Source organism: Callospermophilus lateralis, chromosome 6 (assembly GCF_048772815.1).
Source record: "Callospermophilus lateralis isolate mCalLat2 chromosome 6, mCalLat2.hap1, whole genome shotgun sequence".
Lineage (NCBI taxonomy): Eukaryota > Metazoa > Chordata > Mammalia > Rodentia > Sciuridae > Callospermophilus > Callospermophilus lateralis.
Genome location: NC_135310.1, coordinates 1,768,761 through 1,790,219, shown reverse-complemented (window position 1 = coordinate 1,790,219; position 21,459 = coordinate 1,768,761). Strand labels below are relative to the sequence as shown.

Below are 21,459 nucleotides of genomic sequence, written 5' to 3'. Positions count from 1 at the left end.
CCTCACTGCAGCTTGATGGGAAGCACCTGGAAGACTCCCTCCTGTGCCCTGTCCAGGCAGATCAGAAAGGTAGCAGCCCTTGGCTGAGCCTCAGCTCCAGCTTCTTGCTGGTGGACTGCACCTTATTCAAAACAGAGCCTCCCCTCCTGTTAGCAGCATGAGCTCTGCTGGTGCAGAACAGGCTTTCAGTTCCCGTTGGTGGAAAAGCAGTCCTCCTGCGTCCACCCTGGACAAGCTCTGCGTGCCAGAGCTGCTCTCCGTGGCTGGGTGGTGGTCTGCCCACTGTGTGGATGGAGAAGTGTCCATTGTGCCCACTGTGTGGATTGGGGAGTGTCCATTGTGCCCACTGTGTGGATGGGCGTGTGCACCCTGGTGGTGTTGCCTGTTTTGTTCTTGGTCTAGCACTTGCCGTCTTCTCAGTTTGTGTGGCTTCTGTTGCTCATTTGTTTACAGCCTGTTCTCTCCCCTAGAATTCAGCCACGTGAGACGGGGGCCCTGGCCATCCTGTGGGTGGGTCCACTACCATAGGTGGGCAGCAGTGCCCGGCCCAGGCAGGCCCTGTGAATACGGCGGGCACTGCAGGAGTCAGTTCCACATCTAAGGCAGTGGGGGGCTCATTGGAAAGGGGAAAGGAGCCATGCACTGGGAGAGCAGAGTGTGTGTGTGTGTATGAGTGTGTGCGTGTGTATGAGTCTGTGTGTATGAGTGTGTGTGTATGAGTATGTGTATGAGTGTGTGCGTGTTTGTGTGTGCGTGTGCATGTGTTTGTGTGTGTGCGCGCGCGCGTGTGTGTGTGTGTGTGTGTGAGTGTGTGTGTGGGTATGAGTGTGTGTGTGAATGAGTGTCCCAATCCAGGGCCCTCCGTCACCCCTGGAGTGAGAGTGAAGCAGTTACGGTTTCCTGAACTGTGGCTGCTGCGCTGGGGGAGAGGAGGCAGGGTTCAGACGCCCCCCACTCTGGAACCCAGAGGGTGCCTCAGCAGGTGGGATGCTGTGCCAGGGGCTGGGCAGCCTGGCTGGTGGTTAGTGGGGACTCAAATGTCCCCAGAGGAGGTGTGTGCTAAGGACCCGTCAGAGAAAGGAAGCCCCAGAATCCCAGGACAAGAGAGCTCTGAGGTTGTGGGCCGGGAGCTGCCCCTAAGAGTGGAGAGGGTCAGCAGCTTCTGCTCTTGTCCTGAGCGGTCCCTGCCCTCTGCGGGATGTGGAATTAGGGGCTTCAGAGATCAACACAGCCTTCTTGTCCCAAACCCCTTCCCCAGTTGGAGGCTTTGCCTCACTGAGGACAAACGCTGGTCCCGTGAACCCTCCACCCACTCAGGAGGTATCTGAACAGTTGGGTGCCAGCTGTCACGGCCACACATGCCCATGGGGGTCCAGTCTGGCACCGACCTGTCCTGGGATCATGGGTGCTTTGGAATAACAGCTAAGAGAAAACCCTTCTGCTCACCATGGCTGTGCTAGTACCAGTGGCTCTTCCCCAAGATTGCCCAGGCCCTGAGTGCAGCCCTCTCCCAGTGCGACAGCTGCTCAGGACACAGCCATCGCCCCTCCCTGTGCTTGCAAGTGCCATCCTCTGCAGGTCAGAGTCAGATGAGGGCTAGGGGACTTCAGAGGTACATGTCAGGAACACTGAGGCTGATCGGCTTCTGTGCGCGCTCTCCTGGGCAGAGCTGGTCACTCATGGCACTTCCCTGAAATTCAGAGCTCTCCCCAGCTTCTTGGCAGGAAGCCTGCTGAGTTAAGCAGAGATCTCTACCACTGGCCTCCTGGGAGCAGCCGGCTACCAGTGGTGGCAAACAGTGGCACCTAGCCGTGAAGTTGGTACCAGTCTTGGAAACTGGGGTGGGTCCTCATTCCCCCCAGTGTTGAAGATAGACCCCCGAGAGTCACAGGGGCGAGCATGGAAAGCCAGTTTTATTTAAGAAACAGACAAACCAGAGATAGAGAGCAGGAGAGAAGTGAGGGCCAGCTGGCTGCCCCTGAGAGGAGTCTGACTTGCCCCTTTGTGGGTCCCAGATTTCCTGTCCACCCTCCTCCTCTTTCTGTCTGCCTGTGTGCCCAAGACAGGGGAAGAAGAGCCAGGGGGAATCATCAGCCACTCCTTGTGCTGGGAGGTGCGGCTGGATCTCCAGGGGGTCAGCAGCTGTTGGGGTGGGGGAGTGGATCCCCAGGTTAGTGGTTAGCAACCCATTTCCTCTCTTTGGGATGAGCCACCTGTCCTTTGATCTGTTATCCAACATTCAAGGCCTCGGAAGTCCTTTCTGTTCCATCCCAGGTACTGGAACTCCCCTGGATGCCAGTTTCCAGGAGTGGGGTGATTGTGGGTACCTTGGGTCATCTGTGTCAACCTCTTCGGTCTTGTGTAGGGTAGCCCTGGTGCAGGTTCCCAGCTCCTGGGCACACTCTGCCCATAATGCTGGAGTGGCATGGAAGCCAAGACAGCTTCTAGGTGCCCAGGTCTGCCATTCCCTTCCCTGTTCAAGCACATGTCTGTGGGGCTGCTGCTGCAGATGAGGGCCGTTGTCAGGGTCTGGGAAGACACGAGGAAGCCAGTGGGTGACCATGTCTAAACCTGCCTCGGGGATCTGGGGTGCTGGAGGCTTCTGTGGTAAGGAGCCTCCCAGAAGGTAAAGACGCTGCGCACTCTTAAAATCCCCCCAAACCGAAAACACAGCCTCTTCAACAAATGGTGCTGGGAACAGTGGAAATCCATCTGCAACAAAACGAAATTAAAACCCTATCTCTCAGCATGCACAGAACTCAACTCAAAATGGATCAGGGACCTAGGAAAAAAACCAGAGACTCTTCGTCTATTAAAAGAAAAAGTAGTACTCATGTGGCATTAGGCCCCAACTTCCTTCATACGACTCCTTTGGCACAAGAATTAAAAATCAAGAGGCAATAAATGGGATGGACTCAAACTAAAAAGTTTCTTCTCAGCAAAAGAAACAATCTGTGAGGTGAATAGAGAGCCTACATCTTGGGAGAAAAATCTTTACCCCTCACACATCAGATAGACCACTAAACTCTAGGGTATATAAAGAACTCAAAAAGCTAAACATCAAAAAAACAAATAACCCAATCAATAAATGGGCCAAGAACCTGAACAGACACTTCTTAGAAGATGATGTATAATCAAGCAATAAACATATGAAAAAATGTTTAACATCTCTAGCAATTAGAGAAATGCAAATCAAAACCACTCTAAGATACCATCTCCAGTCAGAATGGCAGCTATTATGAAGACAAACAACAATAAGTGTTGGCAAGGATGTGGGGAAAAGGCACACTCATACACTGCTGGTGGAACTGCAAATTGGTGCAGCCAATATGGACAACAGTATGGAGGAGATTCCTTGGAAAACTGGAATTGGAACCACCATTTGACCCAGCTATCCCTCTCCTCAGTCTATACCCAAAGGACTTAAAAACAGCATACTACAGGGACACAGCCACATCAATGTTTATAGCAGCATAATTCACAATAGCTAAGCTGTGGAACCAACCTAGATGCCCTTCAGTAGATGAATGGATAAAAAGTGACGTATATACACAATGGAATGTTACTCAGCAATAAAAGAGAATAAAATCATGGCATTTGCAGGTAAATGGATGGAGTTAGAGAAGATAATGCTAAATGGAGTTAGCCAATCCCCAAAAAACCAAACGCCGAATGCTTTCTCTGATATAAGGAGGCTGATGAATAGTGAGGTAGGAGAGGGAGCATGAGAGGAATAGACAAACTATAGATAGGGCAGAGGGTGGGAGGGGAAGGGCCGGAGCATAGAGTTAGAAATGATGGTGGAATGAGATGGACATTATTATCCAAAGTACATGTATAAAGACATGAATTGGTGTGAATATACGTTGTATACAACCTGAGATATGAAAAATTGTGCTCTATATGTGCAGTAAGAATTGCAATGCACTCTGCTGTTACATATGAATAAAAAATAATCTTAAAAGTCTCTCCAAACCTCCATGAAGCAGGGCCTGGGGTGAGGTGGTGAAGAGGCTCATGTGACCAAAGTAGTGATGTCGGAAGTGAGTTCCCAGCTAGGGGACAGGACAGGGAGGGGGAAGCTTGCAAAGACCGAAACAGGAGGCCAAGGGGATTCTGCATGGCGTAAAACGCGTCAGGAGTCCCAGGTCCTCCGTGGGGAGCTGGGAAGCAGCTGCTGAAGATGCTCCCAGGGCTGGTGGCCCATCCAGAAGATGGTCGGGGTCAACCTGAGCAGCCAGGCCAGAGAGCAGCAGTAGCAGAAGACAAGGTCAGAAGTCGTCCAGTACCAAGCACAAGTGCCCTGTGCATAAGATACACAGGCCAGAGTCGAAGCCACTGAGGTGGCTTACAAAACTGAAAAGAAGGTCAAAGTTCATTAACTGATTACAAGGCTGAGGTGGAAAGTCCATGTGATGCTGAGTATTGTTACTTTTTCCAGAACTAGGGCCTGAACCAAAGGTGCCTTACCACTGAGCCACATCCCAGCTCTTTTTAATGTTTTTCTCTTTGAGACAAGTTCTCACTAATGGCTGAGGGCCTCGCTAAGTTGCTGAGTCTGGCTTTGACCTGGTGATCCTCCTGCCTCCGCTTCCCGAGCCGCTGGGATTGCAGGTGTGCCACGGCGCCCAGCTGCTGCGGGGACTTTCTGAATTTCTGCAGCCTCCCTTTTCAAGGGAGGTCGAGGTGCAGAGAGGACATGGCCACCTGAGAACGCCCAGCAGGGGGAACGGTTGAACCTTTCCAGGGTCAGGCCCTGTGCACCATGCTGCTCTCAGTTCTGCACGAGCAGCGTCACCCACATGTGCTCCACATACTTATTATTTCATCAAACTTTCATTGTCATCAGACTAAGCTTCCAGCACCTCATCCCCTTGACTGAGGGTCATAGTTTTCAGATGGTGGCTTCCCTCAACAGTTGCCACCACATGTCCCTGACCAACGCTGGAAGGCTCACTTCATAGATCCACACTAGGTAGAGGTGACCAGGGTCACAGAGCTTTGGGAACAGTCCGCAAGCATCTAGCTTTACTAACAAATGAGTAGCAAAGGGATTTTTCCAGCTTTGGCTCTGAGGTTTGGGGCAGACTTGCCCTCTCCAATTCAGTAACTGCTGTTTGAATTTTAATTAACTAAATAAAATGCAGCTCTGAGTTCCGTGTCACAGCTCCACCTGCTGCAGGTCAGGAGCTCAGCTGTTGCATGTGGCCAGTGACTGCTGACCCGACCAGCACTGCTCGAGAAGGGACATGTCCAACCCCTTGGCTGAAGCTGTGTCCTGTGTGTAACAGGTCTTAGATTTCTTAGATAGTTAGAAGAGTGCTGTGTGGATGAAATGGGCCCATTGGGGTGCTCTGCATGTTGTAAAGAGTCCTACTCATGGAATCTTCTTAAATGGCCTCAACAGTGTAAGATCATCAGGTCTTTGCAATGCCAAGGCTAGGCCTGGGGTGTCCTCATATTAGCTCCTTTTCAGAAGTTGAACTCGGTGCCTTGGGGTTGACATTTATGCTTTGCTTTTTAGGACAGAAGAACCTTCCACATTCAGCACTGTTGACAACTTCTTTCCAGGTAGAAGGTAGGTAACATGCACATGTAGAATAGGAAGTGTATCACTTTGCCATGAGATCACACCTATCCAAAGTAAAGTGAAAGTGCCATCGTGTACCGGCTGAGAAGAGTCACCCGCACTGCCTCAGACGAAGGGGTCGAGGTGAGATGCAGGAAGGTAAATGAGTAACACACCCTGGTGCTCCGGGGCCCAGTGTGACCAAGTTCATTAACTAGTAGCAGCCTTGACGGCTAGCACACTGTGACTCAGAGGGAGGACGGCACCCTGGCTCAGGTGGCTTCCCTGTGCCGACTTGCTTCTTGCAGGGAGCTCCACCTCTATGTGCCCACTGCCAGTGGACCCTGAGCCGGCACCATGGAGAGAAGCCTGAGGAACGTCCTCGTGGTCTCCTTTGGATTCCTCCTCCTCTTCACAGCCTATGGAGGTCTGCAGAACCTGCAGGTAGGTGTGGGACTTGGAACATGACCTTGACCTCTAAGCTTGTCCTGCCTCCAGAGCCACAGGCAACAGATAGTGCAAGGCCATTTCTTTTGTCAATGCACCCTAGACTCTCTTCGCCCCGTGCCTCTGAATTCTCCAGAACAGACTGTGTTTTAATACAAACCTGACAGCGTCAGTCCTACTTACATTTCCACGGGCTGTACACTGTGTGACCCTTGGACAAGCAGAGCCAGTGTCTCGAGAGAGTGCTTTAGAGGACGATTTGCCTTTGGTGGTCAGAAGGAGACACAAGAAAAATCCTGAATTCCATGGCTCCCTGCCCCTGGCTTTGTGCTCTGTGCAGAAATAACAATCTATCAAACCTTGCTAGACCTCATCGATCCCATGCTGCCTTTAAGCAAAAGTGTGAACCTGGGCAGAACAGTCTTCCTTCTGAACTACTGATGGACTGCTTCCTCCTGAGTCCGAGTCGTACAAACCCCATGGTTTCCAGAAGGCTCTGGTGCTGGTGCCATGGACCTGGGCTGAGTCGACATGACTTCAAGTCTGATCTTTCACTGGCAGTTAGACCTTCAGAGAGTTCCATGGACTGGCAGGAGGCAGGCCATCGCTGTCCCTGAGAGCAGTTTGCTCAGTGTTGCACCTTGTGGCCAGGGCTGTCACACAATGACACCGTTTTGGAACTTCTGGTGATGACCACAGTCTCCCATGGTTTGTCAACCAGGTCAAGAAGTGGCCTCCTACTGCATGCCCAGTATTGAACCAGAGTTCAGTACTGCTCCAGCGCTGCAGGAGGATCGGGAGAAGGGCCCTCTGCTTCCACGCAGAGGGAGGCCTTCCAGCAGCTTCTCTTGGTCCTCCTCCCAGGTGCTGAGGCCGGCGGGTGTCCCCACCTCCACACTTACAGGGAGCAGGGTGCCCGTCCCTGCTGTTGACAGGCTGCTGGCCTTACGCCACTTACCTGCAGTGTCCTTAGCACAAGAGGGCCTGTTACTAGGTTGGGGACCTGAGGTGGCCTTGAGCCCACAGGTCCTCGCACCCACACCACTCTCCTGCCTATTCCTCCCCCTCCTTGACAGGCCGGTCTTGTTTCCACAGAGCAGCCTCTACAGCGAGGATGGCATGGGGGTGGCGACGCTTGGCACGCTCTACGGCGCTGTCCTCCTGTCCTCCATGTTCCTTCCACCCATTCTCATCAAGAGATGTGGCTGCAAGTGGACCATTGTTGGCTCCATGTGCTGCTACGTGGCCTTCTCCCTGGGCAACTTCTACGCCAGCTGGTACCCGCCCTCCCGCCCCCCCACCTCCTGGTTTGCAGGACTCTGGTGGCACCTGACTGCGCTCCTCTGTGCTGGTCCCTTCAGTTTCTGCGGGAGGCTGACTGGCAGCCCCCTCCCCACTTTCCCACCAGGACTTCCCTGCCTTCCCGAAGGCTCCCTCTCTTCCTCCTGACCTCCAGTGCTGACCTCTTCCTGGGATCTGTCCACGGCCCTCAGCTTCCCTTGCACCCCACGGGCTCCATGGCCCCAGTAATGGCAGGAAGAACCTCAACCTTCAGTTGAGGAGGGTGAGTCTGGGAGGCGTGGCCAGGATCAAGGGCAGGGATGCAGGGGCCACCCATTGCTTTCTGCAGGTTCACCTTGATCCCCACCTCCATCTTGCTGGGGCTGGGAGCGGCCCCCCTGTGGTCTGCTCAGTGCACCTACCTCACGGTCCTGGGGAACACGCATGCACAGGAAGTGGGCGAGCTCGGCGAGGACGTGGTGAACCAGTACTTCGGCATCTTCTTCCTCATCTTCCAGTCCTCTGGGGTGTGGGGCAACTTGATCTCCTCTCTGGTGTTTGGGCAGACTCCCACTCAAGGTAAGGGAAGAACAGGGTGTCCCTGGTGACCTCCAAGAGGGCGGACAGCACGTAGGCACTTGCCCTTGTTCCCAGAGGAGGCCCTCAGCTGGCCCCAGCTGCAGAGTCACATGCGGACCCTGCTCCTCCAAGGACAGTCAGGGTCTGAAGATCCATCTCCACACGTTGCCCCCTCCCAGGGAGCAAGGGTCCATGGAGTCATGGCTTCCTTGGGGGCAAAGAACAGGTTTGCCTGACTATTTCCTATGGAATTAATCCATGGGCAGCTTTTTAAAGTTCTGTGGCCAGTCCTTCCTGTAACAAGAGGTGCACTCATGGCGGAGCCCTGCGTCACCTGCCTTAAGTGTCCCTTGCCCAGCCGTGATGTGGAACGTGACTTGCACACCACCGTGTGGAGGATCTCAGTCTGGCCAGAGGAGCTGGGCAGGAGCCGGCCCTGGGGGAAAGGCTCTGGCCTCTTGCTGCTGTCGGGTTGACCCTGTCCTGCAGCCTGGCCCAGCTCCTGCTCTCCCAGGTAGAGCCCAGCTTTGGGAAGCTGTAGCCAAACCTCCTGCTCTTTCCAGAGCACCGTCATCACTGGCTACTGGCATCCCCACAGGGAAACCACAGGGGCTTGGTTCTTGCTGTCCCCCAGCGGGGAGGGCTACGTCTGGGCCCTGGCGAGTGCAGCAGCAGGCTCACTGGACATTCAGGCCAGGGAGCTGAGGGCAGGAACCCAGGGCACACATCCTCAGGGCCAGCGGGGTTTCCGCACCCACCGCCTGGTGCCCTCATCTCTCACGGCCTTCCGTCCCTGTGCTGCACGTCTCGCCAGACAGTGCTGCGAGGTCACTGTCACGAGGCTGTGCCGTGCAGACCCTGGACACCGACTGCGGTGCGTTAGGAGAGGGCACGAAGTAGCCAGGCCCACGCTGCGTGTGCTCTTCCCTGTCTCGGCAGAAAGCGGATTTGACCCTCTCCCTCCCTGATGAGGGGTCTTGAGATCAGGGTGTGCCTAAGGGTGAACGTGCCCTGGTCCTTGTCAAACAGCTGGGTCCTTCCACGTCCTGCCTCAGAGGCTCCACCACCCTGCGCCCTGTTCCCATTCCGACGCCCAGGACTCTCTATCACCAGGACTCTCATAGGCTGTTTGCTCCTTGCTGCAGTCCGGCTGCAGCAGAATAAGCGGGGGGGTGACGAATGACTTGTGTACGTTGATGCAGCAGGAATAGGAGCCGTTTATTGTAGGACAGGAGCGGTATTTATACATTCCACACAGCTTATCTTAATTAGCATAAACTAGATACAGCAGTCAACCAATCAGGAATCTCCACACTTAATGGCTTGCTTTTGTTACTTTACAAACCACTCCCTCTGGCATTTGGCCAGGCGCCATCCAGACTTGTTTACAGACTCTAACATTTCTCTGGCAAAATGCCAGGTGCCAATCTGACTTGTTTACAGACCTTAACACTCCTGACCCCACAGAGGCCACCCCAGAGGAGCACCCCGAGTCTTGTGGGGCCAACGACTGCCTGATGGTCACAGCACCCACCAACAGCACCCACCGCCCCTCCCAGGAGCTGATCTACACACTGCTGGGCATCTACACCGGTACGTGTCCTGAGCCCAAGAGAGTCCCACGAAGGCCAAGCCCAGCCTCTTCCTGGGTTGAAGAGCACCTTCCAGCTCCTAAGTGGTCCGTCTCCGTTCAGCACCCCTGCCCTGTGTGGTCTGGAGGTCTTCAGGGGCTTCTCTTTGGAAAGCAGGCCTGTGGGCCAGCGCTACCCTGCAGGGTGCCCGTGACATTTAAATCTCTTCTCATCCCCAGAGCCCCATGCACTGGCCATCAGCCACATTCCAACCAATTAAATCCCAAAGTCTGTTTCTAAGGCTCCCTAGCCACACTTGGCCAGGTCACTGGCCACAGCTAGCTCACTAGGCGAGCAGCTACCACAGACCCCATCCAGGGGACCAAGGCATTGAGGACCAACTCCATCCAGGTGACCCTGAAAGGCCAGGAAGGGTTGATGGAGGTGCGACTGGGGGGACACTGTGGGCTGTCTGAGACAGGTGGTCAGACTGGTCAAGGCTACTGTGAAAGACCCAAGGACAAGGGCAGATCTGTTTCCTGGGCAGATTTTCATATCCACCTGATGTGGGGATGCAGGAAAGCTGGGTGGTGACCAGCCAGCAGGGAGCCACAACCCAGAGGAGCAGCGAGGGGCACAGGCAGCATCTGGACAGTGAGGACAAGACCAGTGGGTGTGTGTGCAGACACAGGGAGAAGTGGCTGAGGCCAACCAGCCTGCAGGCATTTGGCTGATGGGGCAGATGACCCTTCAGAGTGTACAGGGGACCAGATACAGGAGAGGGTCTGGGGGCATCTAGGGGCCAAGTTTGAGATCTCAGGAGGAGATGAGTTTTTAGGGAGGAAGAAGCAGGAAGGGCTTCAGGGAGGACGGTCCATAGCCTGGGCGACTCAGTGCTCACAGGCTGGCCAGGGCATGGGAGCCCTGCAGAAGACGGAAGAGCAAACGGGGAGTCAGAGCACACAAGAGAGCAGAAGCAGCAGGGAGTGGGTGTGAGAGGGTCAGAGGGACCGAGAGCCTGGAGGTTCAGGAGCATGGCTGGACAGCAGAGACTGGTGACCCTCCAAGGTGTCTGAGGCCCGATGAGTGGCTGGGAAGGAGAGTGGAGGGTGTGGAGGGAGTCGGTGAGGAGCGGGCTGTGGCCTGTGCTTTCCCGTGGGTTCCCAGGTTCTGTGGGTCTGGTGCTGGGGACAGGGGTAGAGGTCAGCCAGGCCTGAGCTTTCCGCTTTCCCTGCATTTCCTTCCCTGTCCCCCACGGGAGCAGGTAGGCCCAGCTCACGGCAGTGTCCAGGCTGAGCTGAGATCACGTCCCTGCTCTGCACTCTCTAGTTGGACAACCAAGAGCAGAGACCATGGCTCCAGGACTCCAGACCTGGGGTGACCACCCTGAGAGATGGATCTGGGAGTGGACATTAGGCTCCTGGCATCCCCTGGTCTCAAGAAACTGCTCGTTCTGTCTTCACCCGGGGAAGGCCAGAGACGTGGGTCAGTCAACGCTAACGCAGTATTCTCGGCAGCAGGTGGTAGCAGGATGTGGCCACAGGCCGAGTGCTGACCCAGATCTAGAGGAGTGGCACAGACCACAGGAGACCCCCTCGGCACGTCCGTGGCTCGCGGGCCCTCCTTCCCTCCTGCCCTGCACGGGTGGCACCCTCAGGCCACCTTCAAGTCCTCCTTTGCCTTAGCCCCAGGTGCTGCTCATTAGATAGATACTTGGCACCTGCAGAGCACGGTGACTTAGTGACCTCAGGCTCCCTGAGCATTGTACTCATGAAGTAGTTTCTGGCAGCCAGTTTCTTTAGGGCGAGAGCGTTACCTGCACAACATCCCCCACCGCCTTGAGGGAACTGGGTCACATGGTGTCTGCACACACCTGGCTCCTAGCAAAGGTGTGTGGCTTCTGCATGCTGACCTGCCTCTCCCAAGCTCCCGTCTCCGCAGAGGAGAGGAAACCATGATTTCCCCCTGATTCACACGCAGCCAGACTCCAGGCTTCCTCTGGAGGGGCCTGTTCAGCTGGGGATGCCAGGGAGCTCCTGTGCCCCACACCCAGCTGTCGGTTGGGCGAGTGGTGAAGGCCCTGACGTGGCTGGTGAGGGCTGGTCAGCTGCAGAGCTCGGTGAGCCTCCCCAGTGCCCCTTGGTCATGAAAGGGGAGGGGTGGCGAGGTCAGAGAGACGGAGACGAATCCTTCACACCAACTTCAAGGAGGGCAGGTCTGAGATACTCGCCCTGGGAAGGAGTCCTTGCAAAGTGTTCTGAGGGCCAGCGGTGCCAGGAGGAAGGGAAAGACCAGACTCCCTCCGTCTAGCCTGTGCCACCCACACGGGGTCATCCCTGTTGCCAGAAAGCCGAGAACCGGCTGGGAGTGAAAGGGACTCTGTGGAGAGACACCACCTGCAGCAGCTTGGCCCCACCCAGAGCAGGGCTGAGGCACAGGAGGGCGGGCCAGGGGCAGGCGGGGAGGAGGGGACTCACTGGCTCCTGAGGCCTGGCACCTGGGGGTCCAGGATGCTCCCTCGGAGCGGATCCCATCACTGTTAGAAACAGCAGTTTACACAGCAGCCCGCTGACGTGGTTCAGATAAAAGGCTGTGCAGCCCCTCAGCACTGTCCCTCCGCCCCAGTCTGCTTCTCTCCAGTCCTTCAGGGCACATAGGGACTAAATCCCCATGTCCCCCTTGCTGAGCACGGGTGGCGCATGGTCAGCACCTGGCTCAGCACTTGCTTTGTCTCTTCTTTACTGATCTTGGTGGCCTCTTCCACCTGGGTAATAGAGTTCTGTCCTTATCCCCTGCAGCGAACGTGACCCACTGTGATGGCATCCACTCCATTTAACCAGTTCCCACCAAAGTATTTTAGGCAAAAGATTCAAAATAAACACGAGAGTAGCACATGGTACCCTGATGGGACTTGTTTTCCTAAAAAGTCTGCTGTCGGTAGACATTGCTGCAGGAATTCAGACAGACGGTGGCCTGGGGTCTCTCCAGCTGTTGTGTCTCCTGTGCCCGTGAAGACAGTGCGGGTCCATGGCAGGTTCCCCGTGGAAGCCTGGAGGCCCCACGTTGACCACGAGCAACATGTGTGTCTGTGTGGCTAGGCACGTGGGGTCCCAGGCTTGGCTGAGGTCTGGTGTGTCTGACGGCACCTGCGTCTGGACTGGGAGAACCTGTGGGAAGGGAAGAAGCGGCTGGGTGAGTCCTGTCCACACTGAAGCTCCCTGCCCCTCTGCCCCTTTCAGCAATTGGCGTCCTGGCCATCCTGCTGACAGCCGTGTTTCTGGAAGCCACAGAGGACAGTGAATCCCAGAACGAGGCCGAGACGAAGCCATCACGCCTTGGGTCCACCTTACTGTCAACCTTCAAGCTCTTCAGGGACAAGCGCCTGTGCCTCCTGACCCTGCTGCCGATGTACAGTGGACTGCAGCAGGGGTTCCTCTCTGGAGAGTACACCAGGGTAGGCCCTGCAGAAGCTCATGCAGTCACCGCCCGACTGGTGCCCCTGCCCCGTCTGCACCTGAAGGGACACAGGGTCCCAGGGCCACCTACCCAGGTCCAGGGTGGGAACAGCCCACAGAGGTCCTGGCCCTGGCAGGGCTGAGTGTGTGACTCAGCCCCAAGTACCTTCAGACCCACAGGCCCTCTCAGGTCCTGGGTGGGAGTTGACATCCCTGTCCCCACCACACTCTGGGCATTATGTAACCTTGAGAGGGCCACAATCAAGGCTGGACTGGCTAGTCTGGGTCACCTAGGCCTGCCCTCCAGGGCTTGGTCCTCCTGCCTCATTCCCACCACCCCGCCTCCCTGGCCGAGCTGCCTACCAGCACCATTGGGGCAGCTGCCCATTCAGACTGAATTTCAGATCAAGGACAAGCATCCTTGAGGGACGATTGTGCCCCAGAACTGTCTGGTGTGGTGAATTGCGTGTGTCAGTGCTATACGGAGGGCAGTCTCCGGTGTGGAGGGAGGGTCTCGAAGGTTCCAAAGAGGCAAACAGGACAACCCAAAGTCCACTTGGCCTTTGGACACCCCAAAGCCATCAGGGCTGTCTGTGCCCCAGCCCAGGTGAGCAGTCTCCATGTGGGCTGCCGTCAGCCCAGCCCTTCTCCTGGGTGTCTGCCTTGGTCCTGCCCAGGATGGCAGTGTGTGCTGAGGGTGCCCAGGGACTTCCTGTGACTGGCAGGGCAGCATCTCAGCTCCTGGCCTCTCCTGCTAGACCCCAATTTTCAAACCATCTTCTTCTGTCTTTAGGGCCAGTAGGAAGTGATGGGGTTGGTGGACGATTGTCCCTCCCAGTGCCGTGGGTCGATGCCTAGACGGTGACACCGGGCACAGAACGGGGAGGACTCCACGTAGAAGTCTGTCCACTCGCTCTCTTTTCAGCTGTGACCCTGGGGGGGATGTCCCTACGGTCACGAGTGTCGTCCCCTGTGCTGGGCCTGCAGACAGGAGTGTGCCTGCTGTCCCAGGGCCAGTGGTTCTCAGCAGCACAGGGAGTTGGGGCTGGAGCCACAGAGGAGCGTGGGCCCTGCTGACGGCCCCCTGTGCTTCCTGCAGTCCTTCGTCACCTGCGTCCTGGGCATCCAGTTTGTGGGCTACGTGATGATCTGCTTCTCTGCGTCACTGCGCTCTGCTCTCTGTTGTTTGGGAGGCTCTCCCACTACACGGGCAGGAGAGCCATCTACGTGCTGGGTAGGTGGCCCCCTCCCAGTTCGGCAGTGGAAGGGGGGACTGCTCAGACAGGGGGTGGGGACTGATGGCACAGGTGCCACCCAGTAGCTCGGAGGCCCAGGAGCTCCGTAGAAACATTTGACCAGGGCCCTAGGCTCACCCTCATGAGAAGCCCCTCTGCAGTCACTGAGTCTAAGTCCCCTCAGCTTAGGAGCCACCTGAGGTCCAGAGAAGACAGCCTATAACCCCCCAGGCTGAGGCAGCTGCAGTCCACGGGACAGGTTCTCTGAGGCAGGTTTGGAGCCCAGAGGTCCACCCGGATCAGGTGGCACAATGCCCCAGCTTGCTCAAGAGACCTGCGGTCCCCTCACACTGTGGTGACGGCTAAGCAGGGGGCAGAGGAGGAAATGTGGCTCCTCTGCTGGGGTCTAAGCACTGCGTGTCCTGGCCCCTCCCTCTGTCCCAGGTGCAGCCACCCACCTCTCCTGCATCTTGGCCCTCCTGCTGTGGCGTCCACGCTCCTCCCAGATGGCAGTGTTCTTCCTGCTCCCCGGCCTCTGGGGCATGGGGGACGCTGTCTGGCAGACGCAGAACAATGGTGAGTGAGCAGAGCCCAGCCCCTTGGCCCCTTGCTCAGTCACTGGGCAGATGGCAGGGGAGTGGACAGCCGCTGGTGTGGCCGCCAGACCCCAGCCAGCCCAAGGCTCCGTCAGAGGCCAGGTGCTTGCGTGGGGGAAGGGAGAGGGAGCCCGGACTGTGAGGGCTTCTCACCGAGCTCTGGGTCTGCAGTATGTCTCTGAGTGTCTGTTCAGCTCCAGCTGTGCAGGGTGAGCCACCTGCATGGCCTGGTGGTCCCTGGGTGACCAGAAGCTGAGCAGAGGGGGAGGAGGAGAGAGGACTGCGGGGTTCAGAGAGTGGGCCAGATACAGGCACCAGATCACAGGATGGGTGACCTTGACGCCAGGCCATGGGAAATGGTGAGGCAGACACTGGTGGTCCCGCCCCCCACCCCGGCACAGATGTGGGACAGGACCAGAATGCCAAGGAGAGGTGACAGGGTCCAGGTGCAGCCCCACAGAACTGTCCCCAGGGACCCCTGATGTACTTGGGGGACTGGTGACTGGGAGGAAGTAGAACACCCATGATGATGGCAGGAGTCACAGGCCTAAGTCCTCATCCAGTTCGGTGGCAGGACTGGGGTCGGGGGAAGCAGCGTGGAGGGTGGAAATTTAACTCGGCCCCCACCCCCATGGTTATGGAGAGAGCCCTGACCCAGACAGTGGAGCCCTGACCTAGGCAGTGGTGTCCTGACCCAGACAGTGGAGCCCTGACCCAGACAGTGGTGTGCTGACCCAGACAGTGGAGCCCTGACCCAGACAGTGGTGTCCTGACCCAGACAGTGGTGTCCTGACCCAGACAGTGGAGCCCTGACCCAGACAGTGGAGCCCTGACCCAGACAGTGGTGTCCTGACCCAGACAGTGGAGCCCTGACCCAGACAGTGGAGCCCTGACCCAGACAGTGGTGTGCTGACCCAGACAGTGGTGTGCTGACCCAGGCAGTGGTGTCCTGACCCAGACAGTGGTGTGCTGACCCAGACAGTGGTGTGCTGACCCAGACAGTGGAGCCCTGACCCAGACAGTGGTGTCCTGACCCAGACAGTGGAGCCCTGACCCAGACAGTGGTGTCCTGACCCAGACAGTGGAGCCCTGACCCAGACAGTGGAGCCCTGACCCAGACAGTGGTGTCCTGACCCAGACAGTGGTGTGCTGACCCAGACAGTGGTGTGCTGACCCAGACAGTGGAGCCCTGACCCAGACAGTGGTGTGCTGACCCAGACAGTGGAGCCCTGACCCAGACAGTGGTGTCCTGACCCAGACAGTGGTGTCCTGACCCAGACAGTGGTGTCCTGACCCAGACAGTGGTGTGCTGACCTAGACAGTGGTGTCCTGACCCAGACAGTGGAGCCCTGACCCAGACAGTGGAGCCCTGACCCAGACAGTGGAGCCCTGACCCAGACAGTGGTGTCCTGACCCAGACAGTGGTGTGCTGACCTAGACAGTGGTGTCCTGACCCAGACAGTGGAGCCCTGACCCAGACAGTGGTGTGCTGACCCAGACAGTGGTGTGCTGACCCAGACAGTGGAGCCCTGACCCAGACAGTGGAGCCCTGACCCAGACAGTGGTGTGCTGACCCAGACAGTGGTGTGCTGACCCAGACAGTGGAGCCCTGACCCAGACAGTGGTGTCCTGACCCAGACAGTGGAGCCCTGACCCAGACAGTGGTGTCCTGACCCAGACAGTGGTGTCCTGACCCAGACAGTGGTGTCCTGACCCAGGCAGTAGTGCTGGCGAGGCTCCCGGGGAAGTGGCAGCTGAGGTCAGGGGTGTGGGCCTCTGTGCAGTTGGATGACTCTGCTTCCTGCAGAGAGAGTGAGCAGATTTGCAGGGAGGGCACTCGGGAGAGCAGGAAGCGGATGTTCTTGGGCGATGAGGGTGGGAGCAGGGGTGTATGTCTGGCTGGTGGTTGAAAAGGGCAGGGAGCCCTCTGGCCTGCATTTCCACCTCAGGGAAGGAGGGTGCCCCAAGCAGACAGCACTGTGTCTGGCAGATCTTGCAGTGACGGGATCACAGGGCCCCTTGGAGGGACATGGCTCAGAAAAGCCCTGTCAAGGGAAGACCTTGAGACGGCACTGTTCCACCCTTACCCAGGAGACACTGGGGGATTAGAAATTCAATAAAGAAAATCTGCAAACCAGCTACACCCCAGTGTGCCAGGTAGGGGACGGCTTTCCCCTGACACTTGGTATAAAAGTACACAGTCCCCTCAGATCCTGGACTGGACCCCAGGACAGGTCCTTTCCCATGACCCGAATGTTCTTCCTGTTCACGGAGCAGCTTCAATGCCAGCCCTGGGCTTCGGAGCTGGTCTCCTGACCCTCCCTACGACCTCAGTGGAGGCAGTGACTTTGGTGAAACCTGCACCACAGAGACAAATGTGATTTACTGAGTGACATAATCATGTCACATCTAAATTTTTAAATTTTTACTTTGAGACAGGGTCTCAGTAGGTTGCTCACAGCCTCTCTAAGTGGCCGAGGCTGCTGTGAACCTACAATCCCCCTGTTTCAGCCTCCTGAGCCACTGGGATTACAGGCATGTGCCGCCACACCTGGCAGGAGCATCCTCTAAAATACTTCTGCACTCCAAGTCAAGAAGGAACTGGCTAAACAGCTCCACAGCTTCCATACTGTCACTCTCTAGATGTTTAACAGGATTGTAGTGAGAATGTTTGCATTTTTCCTCCCTGAGGCACACAAACAATTGTGTTAATTCCTTTCTTTATATTGACATAGAACATACTCTCAGGCAAAAAAAAAAAAAAAAAGTCAAAATTGGGCAAAGTTACTAAGAGCCCAGGCATAACAAATGCTGACGTCCAGTGAATGACTAGAACAAGGGACCCTTGGATAAGGGGTAGTTTCAGGTGGAATGACTTCTGTATTTTGTAGTAGGGTACATTGTTTTCTTTTCCAAACACGTAACTCCTAGGGGAGAACAGTTATTCTCATGTACTTGGTGATGTCTCCCGGAGTGTGTTTGCAGGTAGCCGTCATGGCCAGGAGAGGCATTTTAACTCTGGGTCTCTGCTGCTGGCTCCCCTGAGCTCCCCTGAGCTCCCCAGACCTTGCCCTGCTCTAGAAGGCACAGCCCCCCATCCAAGGTGGTGCATAGCTATATTCCCAGCATCTCAGGAGGCTGAGGCAGGAGGATCACCAGCTCAAGGCAGCCTCAGCATCTCAGCAACACCCTGTCACAGGGCTTGGGAAGACCCAACTTCTCCATGCGGGTGGGGACTCCCCTCTGCGTGGGAATATCAGGAGAGGGGGAGGAGCAGGGGGAGGGGGAGGGCTGGCAGAGAGACTAGAATGTGTCTAGGCAGGAGGGGGAGGGAGGTGTCGAGGCTGTCAGGATGGCCTCGTGCATACTGGGAAGGCTCTGTGGCAGCTCAGGGGCTAAGGGTGGTCTTTGTGAAGAGGGTGGGAGAAGCAGCAGGCTGGGCGGAGCTGGACAGTGACCTGGAGACACTGGGGCAGGTCCTCATGTCATCTTATAAGCTGGCCTCCCAGAGGCACCTGCTCCTCTGTCCTGTCCAGAGATGGGATTCTAGCAGACCTCATGTAGGTGTGTCCAAAATCACACCCAGAGGGACAGGAAGCTGAGTGGCTGACTTTCATCTGCAAGCTTTTATCAGACTGCGTGAGTTTGCAGCAGCTGCCAGTCCCACCGTAGCCAGGGGACTTGACAGCACTCACGTTTGTGGGGGCCTGAGTTGGACAGCCAGTGTGGTCAGGGCTGCTGCCCGCTGAGGCCCGTCTCTGAGCTTGCAGATGGCCTCCCTCCCCATGTCCTCAAAGTGATACTTCTGGGAGTCTGTGGCCTGATTTCCTCTGCTGGAAGGACACTGCCCATATCTGATTAGGGCCACCTAGGTGGTCTCATTGAACTTAGTAATCTCTGCCAAGACCCTGTCTCCAAATAGGAGCACACTCTGAGCTACTTGGGTTAGGACTTCAAAATAAGGATCCTGGGAGAGGTTAAGTGGTCCCAGCCCTGGGAAGACAACGTAGTCTCCATCCACCTAGTCAGGCCCTTCTGATCTATACCAGCCCCGTGGGGCCCTTAATCAGCACCGGTCCTGTGAGGCCACTTTAATGAGGCTTTCCTGGATTCGTATTGATCAATCTACCCCCATCCTACCAGGACACCGTGACCTATCCCCATCCAGGGAGCCACGTTACCCCATCCCGATCCTCGGCAGCCTTTCTCATCAGCACCGTCCTGTGAGGACCTCCTATCCACACGAGCTCCTTCACCAGGCCAGGGGCCTTCCACCCCGGATCTGTTGGTGGAATTCTTCTGCTCTAAGTCCTCAGGATAACCCCCAAACATGTCTACTTCTGTGTGACCATTAAGAATGAGATCATGCCAGGCGGGGTGGCGCACCTCTGTGATCCCAGTGGCTTGAGAGGCTGAGGCAGGAGGATCGCAAGTTCAAAGCCAGCCTCAGCAGAAGTGAGGTGTTTAGCAACTCAGTGAGACCCTGTCTCTAAATAAGATCAAAATAGGGCTGGGAAGTGGCTCAGGGGTTGAGTGTCCGAGAGTTCAATCCCTGGTTACCTCCCTCCAAAAAAATAAAATAAAACTTTCATAGAATAAATAAAAAAAACACTTAAGATGTTAAGAAAAAGAGTGACTAAAAGGGAAAAATCCTCCAAGGATTGGAATGAAAATCCCAGATGTAGGAGTCGCCTTACTGCTGCCCTCTGAAAACTCAGCGCTTCGGTCCTGGCTTGGCCAGCTCCTCAGCAGCTTCCCAGAAGGTCCCTGAGTGAAGCAGCCAGGCTGGCCCGGCCTCGCTGGCTCCTGGCTGGGGAGGGTGCTGTCCCTGGCCAGGCCTGGCTGTGCAGCCCCCTCTGTCGGCTGGGGTTCCTGGTCTGTAGGGAGGGCTGGTCGGAAAGTCCAGTTCTGAGGGGACTGGGCAGCGGCAGAGCGCTCTGTCGCCGACGTCCTCCGGGCGCTGGGTCGGCGCAGGTTTTCACGCCGCCTCCCCTTGCAGCTCTCTTTGGCACCCTGTTCGAGAGGAACAAGGAAGCGGCTTTCGCCAGTTATCGCATGTGGGAGGCCCTGGGCTTCGTCGCCGCCTTCGGCTACAGCTCCTTTCTCTGTGTCAGTGTCAAGCTCTACATCCTGCTGGGCGTCCTGGCAGTGGCCATGGTCTCCTACGGGACCGTTGAGTACCTGGAATCCAGGAGCCCGGTCAAGACCCTCACGGCCACACAGACCAGCCAAGCAGTGGAGGAAGAGACGGGGACAGCGATGTGACAGCAGTGGGCCATGGTGAGGGACTTCCACCACCCGAGTTCCAAAGGGGTGCGGCGAGCCAGCTGAACGCAGGGAGGCAGCCTCCTGAGCCCACAGAGGGTCTCCACACTCACATGGCAGATTCAGCACTTGCTTCCTGTCCGATGCTTATCTCCCAGAGGCTCGCACACCGTCAGGAACTGGGCCGCCCTGAACAGGGCCATGCACACACCTGGACCTCCTGGGTAAAGAGGTGCTGGACTGCATTGCACCTGCAGTGCAAGGGGTTTTGACCTCCGCCTGGATAGAAAGGTGCAGCTCTGGGAGTGGGCGTCACCCGATGGGGTTGAATCACACCCCCTGTGGGTTGTCAGCCTATCCTTTGCCCTTTTGTGGATAGAATGTTCCATGGGTTAGCCCCCCCATTAATAAAACCCGGGTTTGAGGCAGGCTCCCCCTCTGTCTTGCCTGTCTTGCCTCCTTGGTGGGAGCTGGGTCAGAGAGGCCATCGCTGAACCCAAAGAAAGAGATTTCTCTGTCATTGCGTCGTGCCAGCCCAGTTCACCTGCAGGACCCTGAATGTTTAGTCGTGTGTTGTGACAATCGGGGAAGTGACTGGGCGTGCTGCAGACCAGCGGAATCATCCAGAATGCCTCCAACTGGGCAGGGACAGAGGACATTGCCATGCCTGAGCTGGGCACACAGGTGTCTGTCACTCCTTCCTGGGTGCACTGTCCCTTACGTGTCTCCTCCTTGCCGCGGGCAATGCTGTCCACACTCTCTCCACACTGTCCTTCTTGGTCCCAGTGGTCCTGTGTCCTTTCACCTTTGCCCAGGCCCCACCCCCTGCCCCCTTGAATTTGTGCCCGGGCTCCAGGTGCCCTCTGTGCAGACGGCTCACCACGCCATCACACACGGTTGGCAGGAGCGTCTCCGGTGGAACTCGGCGTCCCAGCGTGTAGTGTGCCCTCCAGCAGCTGCCACGCCATGGCAAGTGGAGAGAAGGCCATCCCAAGAGCCCTGATGCGTTCCAGCCACGGGCTCCCTGCATCCATGGTCCCCTCCCCAGTGCTCCCTGAGCCCCGTGACAGACGGTGGCCTCTGTCTGCAGATGAAACAAGGGCAGATGCTGGGGTGGACCTTCCTTCTCCAGCCAGCACTGGCCAAGAGGGCACAGGCAAATAAATACATCCTGCACTGCCACACGGGGCGTTCATGGCCCCTGGAGTGTCACTTTGCCCCAAGCTGAGCTTGGCACCCCCCCTGCAGAATTCCCCGAGTCCCTCGTGTCCGGGAGGCAGAGCTCTTCCTGCTGTCTCCAGGCTCAGCCTGGCTGTGCCACCTGCCGTGAGCTGTGGTTCCCTATCCTCCGGCCCGTGGGGTGGCCTCGGGCTCCCTGCTCCCTGCAGGGCCCCTCTGCTCACTTCCTGCCCGCCTGCCCTCTCACTGGTCTTACACCTACCATTTTCCCTGCAACCTGGG

The 21,459-nt window shown here is 56.8% G+C and overlaps 1 pseudogene; it reads left to right on the top strand.

Moving 5' to 3' along the window:
• The first annotated feature begins 5,926 nt into the window (after nt 1-5,926).
• Nucleotides 5,927-19,998, top strand: LOC143401767 (protein unc-93 homolog A-like; annotated as a pseudogene).
• The last annotated feature ends 1,461 nt before the right edge of the window (nt 19,999-21,459 follow it).